This window comes from Falco peregrinus, chromosome 4 (assembly GCF_023634155.1).
Source record: "Falco peregrinus isolate bFalPer1 chromosome 4, bFalPer1.pri, whole genome shotgun sequence".
NCBI lineage: Eukaryota > Metazoa > Chordata > Aves > Falconiformes > Falconidae > Falco > Falco peregrinus.
In genome coordinates, this window is record NC_073724.1 from 4482524 (window position 1) to 4507340 (window position 24817).

The following is a 24817-nucleotide window of genomic DNA, read 5'->3' on the forward strand; positions in this document are numbered from 1 at the left end:
AGTACGGCACCCCAAGCTCCGCGTGTTGCAACACCTGCTTCCCCAGCCTGCACGAGCGGAACAGCAGCATCTCCCTACCTGCCTTCGGCACCTGTGCCTCTCCACCTCTGGCGTGTTCCCAAGCTCCTCTCCAGAGAGCTTTCAGTGGTGCAAAGATGTCAATAATACAAATAATTAATGTCAAGTGGCTGTCAATAAATTCTAGCTCTAAAAGCTTAACATGTGTAAACCATATTAATTAATTGCATCTCACTCCGAAATTTAAACAGTAAGCAAATTAAGAGGGGTGGTATGGTGAGAACGATCAATGCTTATTTTTTTCAGGGAAATGCTGAGAAGCAGAGCAGCTTTGGCACAGGTAATTCCTTACTGGAGTTTTATTATATCCAACCTTGTCTTGAAAATTCGCTTTCAAAATATTTGATAGTTAAGGGTATCATACTTGCTTTACAGAAAATAGAGGTATGCAATCACAATATTAAAAATTCCTTTAATGTATAAAAAGAGGAATACATAGAAAAGCAGCAAATGGGAAATTATATTTTATTTTGACACACAGACAGGTTTCTCATGTGATCTGATCCACATTCTTGCTATTTGTTGTTCATACTTAGTCCTTGCATCTGGTGTGCTTAGTCCACTCCAGTCCCCTGCTCTCAGAAGCATTCCAGCATCTTCTGCATGAGGTGGAGGGGCAGGGACTTCATCCTGGCACACACAGACCTTGGAGGGGGCTGCAGCAAACAATGCACATCAGACCAAGTCTCCACCACCACCATGCCAAAAAGAGCCCATGTGAAAGATCTCTTTTATATAAACATATCGATATTCATGGGGTGGGAGCTGGTGGGTTTTTTTCTCTGGTCTTTATAAGGCAGATATCTGATAGCATCACGTTCTGTTTTCTATGTTTCAAAAAAAATTTTGCAAAAAAAAAGGGTAGAAGAAAGAGCTATAGGAATAAAAACACAAGCTTTGGAAAGAGCTTGATTTTTAATATCTAAAATAATCTCACTACAGTGAGCAAGGAAGAGACAAATAGGGGAACAGACTAATTTATTTTTACCTTCAGAATTATACATGCCTGTTTAATCTGGTGTAAAGTTTTCAATGCAAGTTTTGGGTGTTTTTTTTCCTTTGCACACTCAGTGTGACCCAAGACCAGGCTGATGCCAGTACCAGCCCTTGGGTCTCTTTCCTGCAGCTTCCCTGCCAGTAGGTCCAGGATCAGGTGAGAGCGCAGGGAAAACACCCACCATTCTGGGGCCAGTTTTCGGAGCGGTGGGTGGCTGTGAGCATCAGTGCAGCTACGGGGGCACGGCTTTGGCGTGGGGGGAGGAAGCTGGAAGGGAGTGGGCTGGCAAAGACAAGGGCAGGGAGAGCCTGGGCTTGTGCTGCTCAGTGACCACCTTGCACTGGATCTGGGGGTGCATGGCCTGAAGGTCTTCCCTTATCTAGCAGTGAGTATCACTTCTAAGATTGGGAAGAGGTGGCTGGGAAAAAGCTGACTTTTCACTGGGACCTTTCAGAGCCAGGCACACAAGTTGTCCACCATGAGTGGCAGACCTGAATCCTGGGTTAAAGGTTGTACTTGATCTTGCAAACACCATGTTGGGTGGGAGTGTTGATGTATTGATGTGCTGGGGGCAGGAGGCTCTGCAGGGGGTCTGGGCAGGCTGGGCGGATGGACCAAGGCCAGTTGTGTGAGGTTCAACATGGCCAAGTGCCGGGTCCCGCCCGTGGGTCACAGCAGCCCCACAGCGCTGCGGGCTGGGGGCAGAGCGGCTCAAAGCTGCCCCATGGAAAGGGCCCGGGGGTGCTGGTCAGCAGCCGGCTGGACATGAGCCCCCAGTGTGCCCAGGTGGCCCAGGAGGCCAACAGCACCCTGGCTCGGATCCGAAACGGTGTGGCCAGCAGGGCCAGGGCAGTGCCCGTGCCCCTGTGCTCGGCGCTGGTGGGGCCGCACCTCGAGCCCTGGGTTCAGTTTCGGGCCCCTCAGGCCCAGAGGGACGTAGGGGGGCTGGAGCGTGTCCAGAGCCGGGCAGGGGGCTGGGGAAGGGGCTGGGGCACACGGCTGGGGGTGCTCAGCATGGGGAGGAGGGGGCTCGGGGGGGACCTGATCGCTCCCTACAGCCGCCTGACAGCGGGTGGTAGCGAGGGGGTGTAGGAGGTGTAGACATCTCCCAGGTAAGTAGTGGCAGGGCAAGAGGAACCAGCCTCAAGTCCTGCCAGCAGAGGTTTACTTTGGCTATCAGGAACAATTTGTTCATGGGAAGGGTGGTCAGGCACTGGCACAGGCTGCCCAGGAAGGTGGTGGCATCACCATCCCTGGAGGTGTTTAAAAAATGCATAGATGCGGTGCTCAGGGACATAGTTTAGTGGTGGGCTTGGCAGTGTTGGGTTAATGGTTGGACTTGGTGATCTCAAAGGTCATTTCCAACCTAAGTGATTCCATGGTAAGGACCCCCCTGGAGGATCCCCACCCACAGCCAGAAGGTGTCTGAGTTCAGCAGCGAAGGAGTGAGGAGGTGATGAGGGGTGGGATCCTGCTCAGCCATGAACATGCGGAAACGTGCGAATCATCACATCCAAGCAGGTCGGTCCCGTTGTGAGGAAACAGGCCTTTGTGAGAGGAAGGGCTGGGAATCACCCCAGGTTTTCCCACGCATCTTCTTCTTGTTCTTCCCTTGAACTCCCTGGCTTCCACAGCAGAGGAGGGACATGGCAGGTGTCCAAGAATGACCTTTTCTTGGCTAGCATTGCTGTGGGAAGCAACTGGAAACCTCTTATCTGGGAGAGGAAAAAAGTAAAGGAAGAGCAGGAAGAGGAAATGAAACAAAATATGCATAGGTCATTAAGCGTTAAGGAGGCTGTTAGGTGCCGCTGAACTGAAATTAGCTCTGTTGCTATGAAAATAAGGAAAGTTCCAAAGCAAGCTTCTTAATTTTGGGCATGCTGGATATACTTCCAGCTGAGCAGCACAATTTGTCGAGCACAATTTCTCAGATTGCTCTGCGGAGTCCCTTTGGATGCTGAGAAACTGAGCTGTTCTCCAGGCTGTGGTGGAGTAGCCAGTGTCATCGAAACATGGTGAGCTGCAGCAATTCCTGCAATTACTCATGACTGATTTGTCACTTGATTGTAGGAATTCAGTTTAGATTTTTTTTTTTTCCATCTCCCTTGCTCCCTAATTGATTTTTTTTTCTGAATCCTGAATCTTTGACTTCTGCTCATAAAACAGATTAGAGTCATTATAGCTGCATGCTTTTTAATCATTCTGCTGCATAATTACTGTTGCTGCTGTTGTCTTCTGGTTTACACTGTTTCTTTATTAGCAGCTCTTATTGCCAGAAGCTTTAAACGTTTAATAACCTGTCAAGGTGGTAATTTGTTGGGGTTTGGTTTTTGGGTTTTGTTTGGTTTTTTTTGTTTTTGGGGTTTTTTTTACTTGAAGACCTTTTCAGTGATATCTTCAAGCACCTGGCCTGGTCAGATGCTTTAACATTCACTTATCTCTGTCTGGTTGGCCCCATGTTAGTTTTAATTACCCTTCTTCTGTTAGCCAAAGTTACCTATTCATCATATAGAAAACGTAAGCAGGTCACACGCAGCTGTATCAGGGAGGAGGAAAACAGACCCTGCAGAAACAGTAATGAGGCTGATGGCCAAAGATGACACATGGGCAAGCCTTCGGCTGTGGTCACTAGCAAAAAAGCCTTATTGCAGCCTGATGCAGCATTCATAGTAAATTCAGACTGTAGTCGTTTCCATACACAGAGGGATTATATCACTATTTCTTTTTTTTAATGCTTTTTGGGGTTTCCATTCAGGGTCCCTGCAGAAATACAGCCAGCCTTCTCCCCAAGCTCCTGTGGGCATTTTCTATACAGCACGCCAGCTCTGGAGCAGCTTGCCTTTCTCAAATGCCAGACGAAGCCAGATAGTTCATGGGTGGTATTTTATCTCCACAAAAGGCTTTCCGATCTCAATTCTTGCTGACCTGAGCATAAGTCACAGGGCTGTGGCTCCCCAAGGAGTCCTGTGAGGCTGTTCCTCAACTGCTGCTGTGTCCATCAGCCTTTGGCCATCACTGATGGGCAGGGCTGCTGAATGATGGTCATCTGTGGCACTGACAAACAGCAGTCTCCTCGGGGGTCAAAGCCATGAGCTGCAGCACTGCCCAGCTCACGTGGGGTGCACAGCCAGGACACCTTGTCTCCCAGCAGGACAAGGCACTGGTGGTCCTGCCTCCCTAACCCAATGTGCCCGCTGGAGCCAGCATCCTGGCTTCTTGTATGGACACCCCCCCCGTGGTCACGGGATCTTAGAGGTGGGGCAGCACTCTGCAAGGCAGCTTTTTGTGCATCCCCGAGGCGATCGGTGACTGGAGCACATTGGGAAGGGCTGGAAGAGGTGAATAGACCAGTGAAATCAGGGACACGGTGGCTTGTCGGTAGGTAAAAGACGGCAGCAGCAAGAAGATACTCTGTTCTCCCCATCCTCAGTGGAAAGGACAAAATGTAATGGGTTTTCCTGGGCTGGCAGTAAGGAAGAAACTTCTCAGTACTGAAAGATGGTGAAGCTTGGGAGCAGAGCGCCTGGGGACCTGGTGGTATTTCAGCTGCTGGTGGTTACCAAAGAGTGCATGAGATGCCCTCCTGTGGAATACGACGCAGATATGGTGGGAGCCTCCCTGCTGGCCAGGCAGGTCAAACTGCCTCTGAATTCTCTTCCCCATCCTGCTTTCTGTGCATGGAAGTGCAGGCCAGATGGAACAGAAGTACTGGGATTTGCATGTGCTAATCTCCCTGGAAGATGAAAACAAAGATACAGGGTAAAAGTTGGGTCAGGGTTTTGATGTACACAGAAAAGAAAAAAATCCAAAGGAAGGCAGCAGTCATTTATGACTGAGAAGAATGAAGAGTCAATAATTACTTGTGGAAAATAAGATATTTAATTGTATTTTAAATAACATCTGATCGAATTATATCATCTTTACTTTACAGTTGTGTGTTGGGGAATTGGTTGCTGTTTTATCTTTTTTTTTTTGGTGTTCCTTCACCCATTTAGGGGTAAGTTTCTCCATTAATGGAAATAACTGCATTTCTTTTAGCACCTTGCCTGTGCCTTATTTCATCTTGCCAGAGGAAACTGGTAGATATTAATTCTTGGGGTTTTTCTTGTCTATATGATAATTTGGACAAGATTTTGACGATTTCAGTACAATAGCCTCCTCTCAGGAAAGCTTTGATTGCACTAAAACACACTCTGAAGTGCTAATCTCTTAACCTTCTGGAGTTCATTATTTGGACAGATAAAAATTGAGTTTAAAGTGACCCATAAGGTCTTCTTGCCAAGATATAATCTAGTTAAAATTTTCTCAAATTGAATTATGTGGACTACATACCACGTATTGATTTTAAAAAATCTTAATGGAGTCATATAGTAAGACTCTTGACATGATTTTTTTCCCCTTTTGACAGAGTTGTTTTTTTAATAGAAACTTCAGCATTTTGTTTTGTAAAGCTGTCACCAGCTTGATGGCTTCTCAGTCAGATAAAGCTTTGACCTCTGAGCCACTTCCTCATTTGAGGAAAGCACAACTGCAAAATTAACTAGCCCTGTGCCACTTCTTTGTAAGTTTCTCACACTACATCGATATGAAGAAGCTGAAGGCTGCTTTGAATTATCTCCTGAAGGACCGGTGCTGTGGCCTTAATTCAAGATGCATCCTTCACGCTTTTGAGATAGAAATTTAATGCATCCTCTGCTTTCTAAGTAGAAATTTTGGTAAGTGCTGTTTTCAAATGTCTCCTTTGCCATGATTTATAATTCTTCATTAAGTTCTTTTGCAGACTAGAACAAAACCAAACAAAGGAGCAGTTGAGTACATTGAGGAGACAGATTCAGCTATGGCTCATATTTTCTGGAAGGTGGGCAAGCAGTCAGGCAAGTTGAAATCAAGAGCTGTTCTGTTGTGTTGGATAAGGACAGTCCCAGCTTTATCACTGCCTTATCTCATCCCATCTATGGCTTTACTCTGCAAAATCTTTGTTTTGTGGATTTGGGACCTCTACAGCCATTGCCTTTATGTCCCTGGGCTGTTCAGTGACCTCTGCTGGAAGAGAAGAGGTCTGATGCCTCCACGTTGGTTAATTCCCAAAACATGGGGGGGGGGGCGGGGAGTGAAATGAAGGGGAAGCGGAGTCTGGAGACCTCTGCAGGGACAGAACTTGAAGTCTTACCGTGGACCTTAAAGGGCAATTTGAATGTGCCCAAGAATGATGAGTCTTTGAACTCTGTCTGACCTCCTCTAGTTGCTTTGCTTTTAAAAAAGGTGGCTCAATAGTGATACTGGGTTTCTGATGCTCTGTGGCTCATCTACAAAAAGTAGATTTGATTGAGTTGGCTGAGGAGGAAGGGAATAGGTTGTACTGTGTAAAATAAAAAGTAAGTTTTTAAAAAAATCCATTTGGGTTTAATTTTTGTGTTGAAAATCCCATACAAAAAGCTTTTCTGGTAGGCAGATCCTAGTCACTTAATCAAGACCATAACTTGGTTTCAGTAAAAATCAAAAATTTAAAACTGACTTGTCCTTTTTTAAGGATATTTTGTGGCAAACCCCAAGATGACAAGATTTGTTTGATTCATTGTAATTACTAGAAATGCTTCATCCATTCAGAAGCTTTCATGATACCCTCAGGGACTGCTAAGCTTTAATATAAGCTGGTTTTCTCTTTATCTCTGATTTTTGTCTCACATGATTTCCCCTTTTCTTCTGTCTAGATGTCTAGTTTCTTGCCATAGCATTAATTTTTTTCACTTGGAAAAGCAACAGCAATGCAACGTGTTTCAAATCTTTTATCTGAATTTCTAGGGCTCAATTCTTACGTAGAACTAAGCTGTTTCTTGCTAAAATTACGTTGCAGGTTTGCCAATGAACAAGCTTAATAAATCAATCGTTCTTGTTTGATAGAGTAAATAAATGATGTTGTGGTATGTGATAATCTCCGAGTTTTCCCACCACCTAACAGAAGGCACATACCGAGGTGGGAGTGTGGAAATGGAGGAATTGACAGGCCCAGACAAATGAACAATTAAGTTGGTGGACTGAGGTCTGTGGCAAGGCAATAGAATAAGGTAGAAGACGTGCCTGGAATATCAAGACCTTCCATGCGAGTTTAAAGTGTCCCAGGAGAGCTGCTGGACAGATACCGCATGGAAAGCGAGCAATATTCTCATTACAGCAGATTAGGTGGCTTATCAATGACCTAAAATACGGGGAAATGAGCCCAGAACTGTCTGAACACGGGAGCATGGGTATATATATTTCTAAAGCAAAATTCTGTTTATTTTCAGGAAATACATTTTCAAGGAGGATGAGGCTTGACATGTGGCGAGGAGCGAAGTGTGGCGAGTTCTCAGCGGGAGGTCCTTCGATCCCGGGTTGCAGACTGGCCGGTGATGCCTGTAAGTCGTACAAGTCGTAAAAGTCACAGATTTCAAATGTCATCATTATCCAGTCACATTCGCAGCGTCGCAAGCGGCAAAACGGCAAGGAGAACTGGATGTGCTCATGGTACCTCTTGCTTCTGTTTTACAGCCACACTGAGATGTTTGCTTCTATGAGATCTTCAAGTAATAAAAACATTTAAGTAAATGAGTTCTTATTTAAGTTCTTATTTAATTAATTAATGATCTTATTTAAATAACTAATTAATAAGTAATTCAAGTTATTTAAGTAATTAACTCAAGTTCTAATTTAAGGGTTTTTTTAAAAAAAACCCAAGAATTTAAAAAAATTAAGTCAATTTAAATTGACTACAAACACGTGTAGTCAGCGTAGGACACTGCCCTGCACCCCTAATGCAACATAAAATGCAACATAATTGATGAAGTTACATCAGCAAATGCTTGAGCAGATGTAAAAGCATTGCTAAAGAAATGGACCCCAGTGAGGACCTGATTTCAGTTTTGGGCTAAGTTGACACGTTTTCTTTGGGATGACATTTTTTTCTTCTGGATGTATTTCTTCTGTTAAAGCCACTAAAATGCAAACTGAATGATAGAAAAGAAACCGGTTTGTGAGTCATAAATGGGATTATTGACTACATACCAGTTGTAGGAGCTACGCTGCCAGTGCACGAGCCAAAAAGCACATCTTGACTGTACGGTTTTATTTCTATTTTCCTAAAAGCAGCAGTTAAAAAAATCATTATCACTTGCGTCTGAGCTGATCATGTTTGATTTGGAAGTCACTGGGATGCAATAAACAGGAAACCCCAGGGTGCCATTTTACTAAGGCAGCTTTCAGAAAGGAACCACAGTTTCTACTGCAAAGCGCTGCTGATTTACATGGATTTTCTTGTCACGTGTTTTGGCAAAATGTATCAGCTTGTGCTTTTTAGCATCAACAAATAATACTTGACTTGCAAACGAGCTCCTTGGCAGGTACCCAGCCACAGGAGGCTTGGAGACTTGACTGAACAAAAAAGACTTCCGTTTCACCAATTTGTGATCTGGCACTATCTCCGCCGTGGTAGTCTGAAGCTGCTCTCCAATTCTTGGTTTTGACTTTTGGATATTGAGGCTCTTCAGCCTGTTAGCTTTTACCAAATTCCAAGCCATTAAAATTAAATGTTCATTTTTCCAATTTCCATGTAATGCCTTACAGGACTCTCAAGCTCATTTGTGCTCTCATGTTTGGAACTCATCTTTTCTACCGTGTGACATTGGTACCTTTCCCCTCACTTCCAAAATGTTCACCTTTTAAAGGAAAAAAAAAACAAAAGCAGCTTGCTTTGTATTTTTCCTGTGCAGCCTTCATGTTCATAATGAGCTTAAATATAAGGAACATAAACCCATCTGGAAATAAAATTATGCGCTAGGTTCACTAAAAAAAGTAATTACATTATAATCAAACTGTCATTTTATGAGATAGTGGAAGATGAAATACACCATAAGCTGACAAAAGAAGAGGATGGCTTGCTCTTTTAAAATATCATCCCTGGCACAAAGCAGTGAAGAAACTCTAAATTACATAAAATGTAACCGGGAAAACTCTTGGGGCTGAGGAGGGGGACCACAGCACGAGGACCAGCAAGAAAGATAGGCTTTCTTCTGGTGGAATGGGGGAACCTTCAGCCATGCGCAGGCCAACGCGAGTGTAGGCTGCTACTGGCAGTAGACTGAGCACCCAAGGGTGTTTGGACACAGGGTAGGACACAGTGACCCCTGATTAGGAAACACACAGAATTTGGGCATCACACTTTGCACGGACCACCAGTCCCTGTGGCTGTGTCGGTTCTTGAGTTTCATCCTTGTTTGCTTCACCTGAAGCACTTGTGCCCTGTTGCAAACGAGTGGTTTAGGTCGCTGAAAGAGTCACCATCAAAGGTGTTAGCAAAACAGTTTTAACATGGATTTGTAGAAGTGCAGCTTAACAAAATTCAGTGGTAAGGTTCGCTCTATTACTTACTAAATGGATGAAACACAAAGGAAAACTGAGTGAGAACGAAGCTAGAATGTTTTACACAGATACCAAAGATGCAAAAAGGTAAGGGAGACCCTCCCGTTGAGTGACAAGGTTCAGAGTAGATCCCCTTGCTTTCTAAACTCCTGATAGAGCTTAGGGGCAGCTGGGTCCAATCTTAGTCTGAAACTTGGTCTACGGTTTATATCTAAAGGAACGCATGTGTAATCAGTTAAGATCACCTAAAGAACCACTGTCCAAGATACCAGCAAAAGGTGATCTTGATTCAATGTTGTAAAAGTACCAACTGACCACACATGGAATTTTTACACAGCTTTTGATCTAGCGGTAGTCTAAGGTTTACTCACAGTTTTAAGGTGACTCACAAGATTTTAGCAGCACTTAATCATTGACTAATTCAACATTTACAAAGTGAGTTAATGGGATTTACTACATAATTACAGATCCAAGATGGCAACATGCATACTATACTTGCTATAGGGTATCTAAATCAATTCACACATGCACGCACACAGACGCAAAGATAGCTAGATATAGGGATATAAGTATATAAGTGTATAGTTATATGTATATAAATGTACAAAGTATCCCTGTTAAAAGCTCCCCTTGAGTTCAGTAAAATACTCACTTTAAATATCTCTGCATTTCTCAACAGGTGATGGTTGAGCCTCAAGGAGTGGAGGGTTTCAGCCTCGTCCATTTCCTCAGCTTTTGGCAACAGTTCTCCAAACTTCACAAATCTGAGAATTAGGGAGCTCTTAGGGAAGCATCCCACTCAGGGCGAGATGCTGGTCACAACCCGCTGCAGCCCAGGAGAGCTCAAAGGGTCTTCACTTCGGACAACTTTTTATAGGGTCACAAGATAACTGGCTTTGATCATCAGTAAGCTTCCATCCTGACCACAATCCAGGTTGGTAATTACTAGAGTTTTCGTAATTCTAGTAACAACGGTGCAGTTCCACTCAGGTTACAATTCAGGGTAGAAGTGTTCCAAGGCTGTCAGGGGATGACTGATTACTCCTGCTGTTGTTCCCCACCTTGCCAGGCAAGAGTTCCTGGTACAGTCAAGGGACGCTTAACCACCCAACTCATGACACAAAGGCCAAACCTTAATGGGAATTCCTGAGATCGTACAACATCCCAGAGGACTAGGGGGAAATGCTCCACCACGTGCCCCACCAAGCTGCCAGCCCATATTCAGCAGAGGATGACTTGCATCTCACATTAAACATACAAGTGCACTGGGAAAATCTGAATGGGTGAGGGGTTGTCTTCATTCATGCCTTGCCATTTCTTGTGGCCCCTTCAACCTGCACTGCCTGAGTGGGAATGGATATGCCGTGCTTTGAGGTGAAATTCATGGTCCTGTGTAGCCACTGAGTAGACAGCAGCATTCAAGTGGGAGTGATTCTCTTTAGTCCTTCAGACTCTTGCCATGTGAGTTGTAGTTAAGTCTTTTTTCCCTCCTGATCAATTCTTTCAGATTTGAGACTGTTCCCTGCTTTCCATTCTCTGTCAGCAATGCACCCCTTAAATGGGCAGTCCCAGCAGTGATCCTTGCTCTGATGCTTGAGAGCAGATGGGTGGCAAGTAGTGGGCACCAACATGGGGCACAGGGAGAAGAGCCGGTGATGTGATCTTGGTTGCCAGCCTTGCCTTTCCAGCAGGGCCAGAGAGGGGGCAGGCGGGTGGCTGCAAGTTTATTTTCATGGATGGACTGAAGTTGGTGGAAGGCTGGTACCCGGGAGGACCGCTTTTGCTGCCAGTAATGCATCAAATGAAAGAGAAACTTGTTTTCATATAGCGCCTTTCTTCTGCTAACTGAAGGCAGCTTCAGGAATATGAATGGCTTGAACTCTGTCTTTTTGTAGTCTGATTTTGTTTCTATTTTGGTGATAGAAACGGTGACATACAGAGAGGTCCATGCTGTGGAAGTGACACAGCTGATACCTTTATTCAGTGTCGGGCTTTTCTCTTTTCATGCTATGAATACAGCGACAGAGCAGCACAGCATGCCGTGCCGGCTGTGCACGGTGTTACTTTCTATGCGCGGTGGATAAGACCCACTTTGTGTATTCACACCACATATCTCGCTGGCAAGGCACTGTGAGCCCCAGGAAAACAGGAGCTGGGGGAGCCCACTGGAGACTTCTCAATGCCGCAGCTCGTTTTTGTCGAATTTAAATCTCTAATTTGTTTAAGTACAATTAATTTCATTTTTCTAAGAAAACTGGAAAGATTTCCATTCCAAGAACATGAATGTGAAATGAAGCTTCATCAAAAAAAAGTAATAACACAACCTTGTCCCAGTGCCTATGGAACGGCGTAGTCTCTCTTTTGACAGAAATACCTTTTGTCACAGAAACAGCTTTTGACAGTAGCTCTCTCCCCAGATAAAAGCAACGGGTCTAGAGCTACCATTTTTAACTTCTGTCACCAAATCTCAGCACAAGCAACCCCACTCATGGACTGCCAGCACTGGACTGCTGGTGAGCTGTAAGCTGTGTATTGAAGGTCTCATGGGCTTACACTTAGTGTCATCCTCATTTCATGTTATGCTGCTGTTGCTGGCAACAGGCTTGGTTATAATGGCATCGTTTTCTTCTCATTAAAGTCACGCTCCTGTAGCCATCCTCATCATGCAAAATGTGCAACATGTCTTGATTTACAAAAAACCAAAACAAACAAAAACAAACAACAACAAACCCAACCTCAAACCAAAAAAAACCAAAGTATCCTTATGACAGAAGATGCAATTAAGATTTTCTTGGCTTTGATTATGCAGATACTTTCCTGAGGCCACTGTGGCCTGTCAGGCATCAGAACACTGCTTGAAATAGAAACTGCACCCTTCCCAGTGCCTTGGGTAGTCTTACTTTCCACCTCGTTGTTTTGCTGCAAGGACGAGGGCAGGGATGCTGGTTCATCTCCGTGCCCATCTCGCTGCACACAGCAAGACGCACTGTTGGAGCCCCAAAGTCATAGCAGAGCCCTGGGTGGAAATTGTGCTCCCTGGTGGATTTGAATCCTTAAGAAAGGTGGAGGATTAGCTCATACCACTTGTATTTGCTCCCCTTGAGACCCACTGCTTTTCTGGCTCTTTCTGGTCATTCTCAAATTGACCTCGAGTTGCAACAGATGCTGCAAAGAAAGGTTTCTAAATAGATCAGATGGTGCTCTCTTTTTTAAAAAAATCTGTTTGAACAGCTGGGGCTTAAGTTAAGTTGTAAAGGTCAGTCTGTGGCGTAGGTAAGCTTCATTGCTTCCACAGGGAAAGCTGAATTGGAGAAGGGGTATAATAAGCTTCTTTAAGAAAACAACTCACTCCTTAACTCTAGTATTGCTTAACCCTAGCACAGAAAGATGTAAGGCTTTTACTTCTGCCCCTAACCAACGTGCTACACAAGACTTTTTTTTACAAAGCTAGCAAGCAGCTTTGGAGATAGTGTGAAAGAATTGGCAATACAGTATAGTCTCTGGCTTTTGACTTGGCCTAAACTAATCATCATTACAGTCCTATAAACTGCTGCATCCTTCTGCTATCGAATCATCTTTGCCCTGTGAAGATCACAGCAACGCAATAATTTGGCTCAGATGGAAGTGACACTATAAGGCTAAATACTGTTTTACCTGCCTGCAGCAGCTGCTGCCTAGTGACCTAAAACTATGCATGCTAAAGAGGAAAATACAAATTTTACCTTAAAAGTGATGGGTTTGAGTTGGTCTTTTTTTTTGTAAGTGGAATCACAAAGATATGTAAAGACAAAATGACCCAGCTGGGCCTGGACCAGTGTTGTTGGGATGAATCACACTTACGGATGACGGTAGGTGACAGAGCTGACTCAGCTTTAGCCTGAAAGTAAGGGTGGCAAATCACCGTAGTAGGTTCATGACATCGTATGTATCTAGGGAGTCTGCACACAAGTTATGAATTCTGGCCTGACTCAAAGAACTTGTTTCTAAGACCTTGGCAATTGTTTTAGTTTCTTCTTTCTTTTTTGGTGTGTGTTTTTTTGTTGTTGTTGTTGGTTTGTTGTTGGGGTTTTTTGTTTGTTTTGTTCTACCCTCCCTCCCTTCCCCCTGTGTTGTTTCCTTCAACTATTGTGCTGAGTGGAAAGCAGGCACTTATTTATGAGTTGGTCTGCTAAGATCTATTCAAAGATCTATTCAGGGCATGATGGTTTTTCCTGATCCTGAAAGGAAGAGAGATATTGGAGCTTTGTATTCCTGCTTCTCTGCAGGGGCCAGGGCACAAAGTCTCTGGCCTAACTCAACATGTCTAAGGGCTAGACTTGCCCAAAATGTACAATAGAGAAGGATCATTCTCTAGTTGCTGGATGTATTTGCTGTGTACTTTCATTGGAGGTGCTATAGGTTCTCTCAACTGTCACCAAAGGTCTGCACTTTTCCTAGTAACCAGGCCTGCATGCACTAGTTCTTTTGAAAGCTGGGGCTTCCATCTTCATTTCTGCATGGCTGAGCATCTCCGGCTCTTCGGATCGCGTTGTTCTCCCTTTCTCTCCATCCCAGGGCTGAGATGCATCATATGGGCAGTATGAAACTCTGTTCTCCTTACAAGAACATGGTGAGGCTGTTAATTCACATAGCTTCTTTCTGGTCTGGGTTTTTTTTTTTCTTCTTCAAGCATGCTGAGACTGAGGAAAATTAATATCACACTTCTTATAAACCTGTTCTTGTGGTTGATGAAACCCTCCTAAAAGCATGTCAAAACAACTTGCTTAAGCGTGGAAATTTGTTTAAAAGTAATGATGCTGGAAAACAGCACAAACTCATATGAAGACGTGCAGGAAAAGAGCTTCAGCTATTTGTAATCTCAAGATTTTAAGTGGAATATCAGCTCAGAGGTGTGTGATGAGTTTCAATGGAGGAGAAATCAAAGAGGAAAGTTTTAGGGGTCAGTCTCTGATGTATTTAGAAGCCCCATCTCTGCAGTGTCTTTTCCCTGCCTGCAAGAAAGAAGCCTTCCTGATCCTTGCTCTTCAAGCAAAGGCAGCAAGGCTTGTTGACCTGGATGAAATAAATCACTGGTCTTAATACAGTATCAGAATGAAATATGCTTTAAAATCTAACCTGTGTAGGCCTGAGACAGTTGGCAGCTTTCACATGGACAAATGAGAAGCTGCTGATCTGCATGTGTATTTCTCTGCTGCAATTATCCTCATCTTTGTAAAAACATACTATCCCTTTTTTTTTTACTCTGTAGACTAAAGCCAGAACACTGTTAATAATGAGGATTTTCTCTGTCATTGTAAAATGCTCACGGCTTCATTAGAAGCAAAGTGAACTCTTTACACTCCTGACCTGACTTAAAATGGATGTGTAATACAAAACAAACACGATGGGAAGGGCTCTCCCATTCTCACTTGTGTTTGTTGAAGAAGGAAAACCCCCCATTATAATACTTACTAATAAGTTCAGCTAAAAAACAGAGGCTTAAAAAGACACCAATGTTTTTTCTGCATGGCTCCAAACTTCCTTGCTCCTATCAGCTGGCATTGGCACCAAGTTCTCTGTAACGTAAATCCCATTACACAGCACTTGAGTTCTGGCCTCAGAAATAAGTGGAGACCTGACCTCAGCAACACTTAATCTAGTTAGTTATTTTGTTAGGACTAAATCTGTTTTTCCAGCAAAGTCATCACTCTGCATGCAGGCACGTCAGCGCTGGACTCACATTTCCTAGTAGAAAGTGGCAATTCTTTTGAGCTTAGCACGTCTCCAGCTCTATTCAGAAGCCTGTGCTTGCCCTGTCCTTACTCTTATTCTAATTCCACCTTAAGTACTTTGTCTCCGCAGCCATATCTGACCAAGATGTGGGTATTTGCCATTAGTTATCTGTACCAATGCAAAGGCAAGACATAAGCTCAAAATCTGAGACACATACCTAATTACCCTGTGGGTGGTTGTTTGGGGGTTTTTTAGATTTCCCCTCCCTTCAGTGCTATTAATTTAATTGATGAACCTCATCATGCAGTCTTTCCAAAGTGGCTGCTTACCTCAGTGCACGATACCTGCTTGTTACAAGCACGATTTGCCCTTGCATACCCCAACGAATCATTTCATGCACAACTGTTCCAAAAGGGGGAATGTGATAAGCAGAAAGTTAGGGAAAATTCAGGAATCAAAAATAAAACAGCGTTTACTCCGAGGCACAGAGTCCCAAAGGAGCTTTTTATGTACAGAAGATAAATCCAGCAAGTTGTAGTCGCTAAGACACACGGATGTCAAGGCTCAGAACTGACTTGCTAGACGATTAATAACAAGCAAATTACACCCAGATATGAAACTCCAAATAGAGCCTGAGCTTTGCCCTTAAAAAGGTTTTGCACATTAGCACCATAACCTAGAAATTAATCTTTCCTCCTTTAGCGTTCTCATATCTATTGCAAATAAAGTTGCTATGATACCCGCTGAACTATCTTTCATGCCAATGCTCTTTGGCAGCCATACTGTGAAGATGCTGATGAAAGAAGAGAGGTCATTTTATACGGAGCTGGTGTACCAGATGAGCATTGCTCTGATCGTGTGCAAAGGAAAAGTGTGTGGCTTCATTTTATGGAAGCTGCCCACAGACCTGGTTGAAAAAATACAGTATTCTGAAAGATAGCCTCATCTTTCTCGCAGCCTGCCTAATTAAAAAGCTAATTGAAAATCAGCTCAGAATAAGCTTTCTCCCTGCAGATGTGATCTTTGCTTAGGCTTCAAGTAATGCTTTTGAAGCATCAAAATATGTTGACAGTGGTCATGGACTGAGGCTGAGAGCAGACAGCACCCTTTTTTAAGCCTCTCTAGGATGCCTTTGAGAATAAAAGCCCGTTCTGATTCAGCCTTTATTTGTCCTATGGGCAACGGGGAAACTTAGAGCAGTTTATGGGCTTTCCATCACTAAGACAGATCTGAGAGTCATTGGCATGGAAATGAAATTTCAGGTTACAATAATGAGGAATATATCATGAGGGCATAATAAGCACCCAGTAAAATGCATGAGCTTTTTAATGGCCCTCTGGAGAAAGGATGCTGTCTTAGGCTAGCCAGAATGTCCTCAAGGCTCTGCACCAGTGAAGGTTCAGGTAGCAGCCAGAGATAGGTAAGTGAGGTTGGATGGCAGAGCCACCAGGTATTTTTATGAAAAAAGGTAATAGAAGACAACTAATAACAGCAGCACAGTGTTACTGCTGTTGCACACATTCCCAAGTGAGTAACTGTGGTGAAAACCAACCAAAGCCATGACAGGCCACTTGCTGAAAATCTTCCCAAGTTAGCAGCCTGAAGCCCCCCAGTATTTCCTGCTAGCAGCCTACTTCTCGATTCCCAGCTGCACCTACGTGCTGGTGAAAGCCTGTTTCAGACCTGCAAAAGGGCTTGGGTGAAGGGTGGGGTTGACCGAACATCCTTCTCTGTTAAAATTTATTGCCTGTGCCGGAGGTCCGTGCATTTTCTCCCCCTCTCCTGTTAGTCTCGTGAATCGCTTGATTTATAGCAGCCCCAAAACGATGCTCCCATGGTCATTAATCTCCAGTCCCACCAAAGCCAGTCAACAGTTTTCAGACCAGTCTGTGGCCCCAGCTGCAGACACCAGACTCCCTCTGTGGCTCCTCTCGCCTCTTCCCAGCCTGGCCTGACACATCCCTGATGATGTGGGGACTCAACAGCTTCTCCCTCCCTTTGGCTCAGGCTCTGAGCCCTCCTTGAATGACCCCATTCCAGGCAGGAGGCTGAACCAGGGACCCCCAGGGTCCCCTCCAGCACTAATCCTGTGGTTCTGTGTCAGATCCCACGGGCACAAGGCTGGCTTGAAGCCACCATAGCTTTGAAATTGGCACTTTTGCTTGGCATAGCTGAAACGTGCTGACTTTCTGGGGTATCGCTGGCTGGAATAGCCAGCTTTGTCAGGCTGAGTAAGTAAGATGGAGGGATCCTGTCCTAAAGGAAAATAGAGGGCAAAGAGGAACTCCGATTTGTACATGGGAAGCTGAAGGATGGAGACATGAAGCCGGTTCCCCAGGTTTACAAAGCCTGTGGGAGCTCGAGCTGAGTTGGGGTATTTGGAGTGTGAAAACTACCTCTGTGTTTCTTTTCATAGCTACATAGAAAACCAGATTTATTTATTTTTTTCTTTCAGGAATACCAGCTGCCCTGGCTGGCTCGTGGCAGGACAAACTGTTTTCTGAAGCACGGAAGGTAAGACCACGATTTGCAGCTGAACTTGTTAATGCCTAAGCTTGTTATTTGTTAGTTATCTTATTTAACAGTTTTTAGAGGTACTGTTGTAATGTCTGTGAAGAGGACAGATGCGTAACAGTCAGTCTGACTTATGCAAATTAGAAGTGGGAAAATGGGTTTAGGTAATGGGGATGTCATAAATATCTGTGAATTATGGAGCGCTGTGTTATCAGAAAGGTCAGGAGCAGGACACGGTGATTGTTCGTGACCTCGTACTCATCCTGAGTCCCTTCTCTAATCCCTTTGTGCTGGTCCTTTTGTACCTTTGAAAAATATGCTGATAAGCAGATAGCTGGAAATCAAGTCTAGAGAGGATCACGCTGTGAGTTCAATTAACTCCACCTGAGGTGGATAACTCTGGTGGTAATTCTTCCCTGCGTATTGCTGTTAGAGTGTCAGGTACGGTGTATACTCAGATGCATTTCTCCGAGGAGGAATGAGGCGCATGAGTGATCATTGTGTCATGTAATCAAATAATTGTTTTGCAGCCTGCTGTAGGTTACTGTGGATGGCAAGAATTGCCAGGAGGCAATAACGCAGGGGAGGGATCAGTGTGTGCATGAGAGCTGCCACGGCAGAACGGTGATCTTACCCCAGAGTGGGGTGTAAAAAGCGTAGGGGGGAGGTGGGGTGCCCAGCAATGACTCCAAGCTGTCTTAATGTTGTAGCTTGCTTTTCTGGATTTCTGGGTTACTCCCAGGAAAGCCTGCAGCGATGGTGTGTGTTCCCTCCACTTACAGGCTGTGTGTTCTGAACTTGGACATGAACCTGGCGGTGGCTGTAAGGGCTTATCTGGTGAAGGAGTAACTCTTACTTAAGGTGTCCCTAAAGTTCAGATGGAGGAGGTAAAGGGTGGAGATTCTGGCCATGATGCACAAAAAGCAAGCCGGGTCAGTAGGGTACATCCGTATGGATGCTTACACACATCCATGTCTCGGGAATGTGGCCGGCACGTGCCTACATTAGATTTGGATGCCCATAATGCCTATCACAGATACCCAATGCTGGCTGCTTATCAGACCGGTATCTTAGGATAAGTATGCATTTCTGATTTTTATGCCATAGAGACGCACTGCAGGACTGAGGGAAAAATACAGTGGTTACGCACATTTAGAAATAGAAAAGGTATGTGGTGATTAATGGGCAAGTGCATTGTAGTTTTTGCTGCAGTGTGCTAATTAGTAGAATTTTTGTAAGCCTCTGGAAATCCTTAGATGTAAAAATATCTGTTCATTTCTTCTGAATTTTCCTTCATTGGCTTTTCCCAATTATTTAACAGTGGGGAGTACTCTGAGAACATCAAGTAAATCAAAAAAGTTAAAACAGCATGTGGATGGGCACACATACAAATAGTTTTCTATTTGAGAAATCATTTTTCAGACGAAAGTATTGAACTAATTAACTATAATTGCTGAATAACTTCATTGCACTTCTGGTTTAGAGTTTATCTTGCTCAGTTAAACTTCATCACTTCAATCAATAAGTTGTGTCTCGGGCCTCAATGAGGGGTAGAACATTGGGAATTAATAACTTTGTCTCCATGGAAACAAAATCACTTGGGGAACCTTGAAGTTTACTTGAAGGTTAAGAAAGGTAACGGTATTCAGCTCTAAGAGGATCATCTTGTTCTGTGTCGGTTATTTAACAATTAGGAAAGTGTGGACTGGCTTTGAAAGAAGCTGTTCTGTAGGCTTCTAGGCAAGAAGCTTATTATGAAGGTCTGGTGCCTAACACTTAGCAGCTGATTCAATGTCAGAGTGATTGATTTTAGGCTACGGAGATGTTGTTTGTAAGTTTAAAATAACAGGCAAGGATGACAGTCCAAGAAAGTTTCTACTTGTAATTTTTGCCCTTACCTTGTTGATGGTGGCTTGGTATTGAACATGATTTATCATACATAGGTGTTGATGATATGGAGGATATGAAGTAGAGTAGCCTTCTGTGAAGTTCTGGTTCAACAAACCTGTCACTTCACATTTCTCACTTCTGTATTGTTATAAAACTGTGATGCCACTTTCACCATCAGTCTGACTGGTCTGACTAATAGAATATTTAGTATAAGACTTGTAGCATACGTACAACCTTTCTCTGAACTAGCTGAAAGCCATCCAGATGAGTGTAGTGCGCACAACACTGTTGTGCTCAGTTGTTGCAGACAGGGACAAAGTGCTTAAAAAACTGAAATCAAAACAAATGCAAAAATGGAAAACCTCCTAACGTATTGGAATCTTTGCATAAGGGGACTCAAAGGTTGTGCGAGGACTCACATCTCAAACAGGATGGTGGTTTGCAGTCTGGATGGCAACAGGGCTCCATTGCAAGGGCCATTGTATCAGCATCATATCCATTATTGTCAAATATCTTAAACTACACACAGAGCACCTAACCACGCAAGGGATGGTGACCGTTTCTGCAGCTGCAGGAAGTATTTCTACTATTTCCAAGTGCCCTACCTATGCAAGACTTGGTCAATTCTGCAGCAGCTACTGCCTGGGGAGTCCCTGGGACAGCCAGATCCCCACCTAGGATGCTTGTCAGCACACTGAAGCACAGAGATTGCTCTACCCACAGCGTGGGGGAATCCAGTATTTTCCGAAATTCCCTCCTGAATAGCTTCTAAGAAAGTTAGTTACACATGTGATGGTGACTAGGAGTTCGGTCAACACCATGCCTCACATCCATCTTTTGTCTTACCAGTCCCTTGATTCTTCTGCACAGAGACTAACCAAGGATCTGCTAAACTAGTGGAACCCAAGGAATTAAGGATATAAATACACTGCATGTACAAGCAGGCACAGATTTGATTACACCACCATTATAATTACAGAACAAACTTGCCTTTCTTCCTCATATCTCACAAATAAAATAAATGTAATAGCTCTTGCCACACAATACACATGACAGTAATTTACAAGGTATATTTCCATTCTTGCTGGTGCCCCAGGAAATGGTAGATGCTTGTGTCCAAGCTCACACATCAGGAGCTCCTTCATTTCTGCCATCACTAGCTAAAATAAGTTATTAACATCACTGAACTGAAGCTGGCTGTATCTACATGCAAAATATTGTTGCCTGCTCAAAGCACTGCTCTCACACTCTGTAAATTGAAAAGACAGCTCCTTCTTCAGCTGTGCGTTGAATTTCAGTATGAATTAAAGCAGCAACATTTTCCAGGATATTATCTTATAAACTTAACACTAGCTACTTCAGCTTTCATTTCTTGTTATTTGTGACATACTTCTGTAACATCAGCAGTTGTTTAAAATGGTTAGGTTTGTGAATAAAACCAAAATTAATAGTGCTTTTTCTGATAAGATAATATCGGAAGACATGATTGGAAATGTCTAATGACAGTTAAAGCATCCAACTTAAGACACTTCATAAAAGATTAGTAATCGTTCTGTATTTTTGCTCTGCAACTTCATGTGGCAGAGGAGTAAAAAGCCACGCTAATGTTAAGCAGCCTTTGGCAAACATAAATGAATGTGTAGAAGCCACACAATTCAAATTGACATTTTCTACAAACAAAGGCAACTCTACACTCTTCAATAATTGAAAAATCCCTGTGGCATGAACATACATAATGATGGGCAGCGAAAATACTTCATCTTCCTTGCGGTGCTTGTTGTGGGTTTCATGACTGGAGCTTGCTGAATTATTCATTGGAAACAGTTCTTATTGTGGATGTGTCTCCTTTCTGAATTCAGAAGTCAGGAGATTCTGTGGTTCAGTTAGAAGAGGCTGTGATATGATACTTGCTGGGTCATCTCCAGTGCATAGATACTAGCGTTGGGGTGAGAGAATCAAAAGGTCCCTTTGAAGAATCACAACTGTGGCTTGTAAAAATTCAGTTTTCTCCCTAATTGTATTTAGTCAGTAGTTTATCATGCAACTAGGTGCCATGCAACTTTCTTTTCAACCTGAGTGCTGCTCAGCTTGCTACATGAATGAGTTGTTCCCTCCTCTCACACCACATCTGGACACACACCCGTGTCCATGGATCTCCATGCACATGTAGTGATGCGAGTGCACGGAAAGGACTGAACGCAAGCTGTGAAGCTTCACCGTCATAGCGGTTTCCCTGTTAGCCTCCTAACCACTTCAAGGCTTCCTTTGTTAACCTGACAGACAGACAATTACTTCTGGCAAGTGGATGTGAAACTTGGTTTTAAGTAACTAACCAGTCACTGCCATGCCTGTCCAAAACAGTTACGGAGAATTTTGTTTTAGCAGGTCATAGTTTTGCTCAGGTCACCAGCTTTGGAGCACAAGTTCCTTATGGCAAGCAAAAGGTTGCAGAAACTTCTTCAAAAAGTCTTGGCAGTGTTTTGCTGGGCATCAAGCAAGCTATCCCAGTCAACTACTGCGCTGTTAGCCTCCAAAGCAATGAATTATCCAAAACCCTAGTTCCTTGTGAGTCATCATCTCTGTTGAAGCGCAACTGGATTGTGACCATCTCATACACGGACAGCACCTTCCGTCAGTCAGCATCATTGCAGGGAAGGCGAGGAAGTTTCATACCTTTGGTTATGATGCCGGTAAAGGGCTCAAGCATCTTCATCTCTTCCATTCTAATTTGTAAAGAAATGGCTACAAAAATGAGATTCTTGCTTTGGGTAGAGTATTGTAAATCATAAGCAAACCACTGACTTGAGAGAGAGAAGCCTACCCGCTGGGTTTTAATAACTCTTGTGTGTCGCTATTTTTTTCCTAGAAAAACATTTTTTAAAGGATGTGAAATATTCTACCACTAAACCTCACCAACCTCTCTCTGCAGCGTGCCTTTTTTAAATTAAAAATTCTTATTTAGTTTGGCACATTATTGCAAGCAGGATTATTACTTTTTTTTTTAGTACGTGTTAGAGTGTCTTGAGATCTGCATGCTAAATTACATCGATCTGCAATGTACCTGAATTTCCAGAAGAATTTTTGTTATTCTCATGCAGAATCCATGAATGTTGTGGGGATTTTTTTAATTCTTTGAAGGTAGGGAGGGAGAAATCTCCATTTCTCCCAATATTTTTTTTTCATTTGCTAAGCCTTTTGAGGATTGTTTTGTATTATAAGCAACGAAGTTTGATAGCTCAGAAGGGGAAGGAAAGTTAAGCACTAATAAATCTACATGCTATAAATTTGAATGCCACCTATAAAAAATGTATTTTGTATTTGTATTCTCTAGGGGCCAAGAAGAAGAACTGCTAGAAAGAAAATGCCCAATCCTAGGTAACTCTTTTTAAGCTTTAAACATTTAAATATGTTCCTTCCAGGTTGTGTATTCCCTGCTGGTTGTCCTATGATTTTCTGTGCTCGGTTTTACAGTGCACTAAATATGTTGTGTCATATTATTTGCCTTGAGCCAAAAATCACAAGAGAGTGGCTCGTATACACATCTGTCAATGAAGCTGGCATGTACAAGATGTACAGTTTCAAACAAGAAAAGTCAAACAAAGGATAGGAAATGGAAGGAGTCTTCAGCACTTGGGAAGTATAAGAAAAATTTTTTTGTTTTTTAATATCATTAAATGTTAGCAAAAGATTCATGAGAAGTTTCAAATTAATATTTTAATAATTCAAGTAATTTAAAGATGACCAAAGTAATTGAGAAATTCAGCTTTTAGTTTAATCTGACAAAGGAAAATATTTGTACAGTAGAATGTTACTTTTCAATATGTGAAAAGGGAAATTACCATATACCCCATCAAGCTCCAGCTTCTAATTTTTAAAACCATCTTAAATGTAGCATTTTCTTTATGTGAAACAAAATTAGTTCCTTTTTCTGCCCCCACTTGTGGGTGAGATGGGTGAACAGGGGAATCACTGTTCCCCAGATTTCATTAGCTAGCGAAAAAAGGGGTGGCTCAGCCTCCGTTCTGACACCTCGTAGATCAAACCAACCAGACCACAACTCCAGTCGATCCTCACTTGTTCTGGTGACACCTTGACACCATGAGATGAACCCCCAGGGCACATCTATGCCCCTGGAAAACTGCTCCTGGACATCCCTCTGGTTTCCTCATCTCACCGTGCCTGCAGCTCCCTGCCATGCCCACCGTGATGGGGTGGCTCCTCGCCAGGGATGCTTTTAGAGCAGCTCATTCTTGAGGGTTTTCTTGTCTCGAGACTTTTTGCTCTCGGCAACCAGCTCTCAGGTGCCCAGGGGTTTTCCTTGTCCTCAGAGCATCGCTGCTGGCGTGGAGGGGAGGCCCTTGGGCCGGCTTCCTGACATCAAATGCCACAAAACTGCTGTATCAATCATTCCCCCATGTACCTCCTAAATCTCCTGTTCAATGACAAGAAATCATAGGTAAATAAGCAAGTAGCGCAGTACATGTACACTTGTGAGTGCAGCAGCTGAAGCTGCCTCGTAGGGGACCATAAATCCAACAGCCAGCTACATTTAAAAGAGCAAAAATAGTAAGGTCCATTTGAAATAGCACTGTGTGCCAATACCAATGGCTCTATATATGTCAGGAATGGCTTTTGAGCACCATAAATCAATCCTCTAGATTGCTAGAAGGAGAGGAGGTTTGGTCAGAAGGTGTCAAGAGATACCAGGCTGCAATAACTCATAAAGGCACCTGCCCTGCAATCACAGGTGGAACATTTCCAGAGATAAATATCGGGATAATGGAGTCATTATGTAGGCTTTCTTGCTGAAGAGGAAATCTTAAAGAACTGATTTTTTTCCTTTTTTTTTTTTTTTTTTTTTTTCTGGTCCCCAAGAAGCAGCAGAAGAGAGATGCTGCCTCTAGCGCTGCAGCCTGCTCCAGAGGCATGTTTGTGCTCAGTGCTTCGGTCGATGCTTTTGAAAAGTGAGTTTAGTTGCTATGGAGAGGGAAGTCTCCTCTCCCTTCACCACCCTCTCCTCCCCCCAAGAAATGTGAATGAGCAGTGAACAACGTGACTGTCTTCACCCTACCCTTGCAGCACATGTCAGCACTGTTTCCAGGCACCAAAGGTGTGAATTCCCATTTGTGTCATTTATGGAGAAGCCAAATGCGTGGGAAGCTGTGGTTACAGATCCCAAGGTGAGGACACGGTGCAGGAGAACACCAAGTCTCAACGCTGGCCTGAGACATC

The 24817-nt window shown here is 43.5% G+C and overlaps 1 long non-coding RNA gene across 1 annotated transcript; it reads left to right on the forward strand.

Annotated features, from left to right (window-relative positions):
- Window positions 1-5497: 5497 nt before the first annotated feature.
- LOC129784341 (uncharacterized) lies at window positions 5498-22961 on the forward strand. Its single transcript, XR_008746961.1, has 5 exons — window positions 5498-5790; window positions 7360-7470; window positions 10149-10403; window positions 17637-17695; window positions 22917-22961. It is a non-coding gene; the product is annotated as an uncharacterized LOC129784341 (long non-coding RNA).
- The last annotated feature ends 1856 nt before the right edge of the window (window positions 22962-24817 follow it).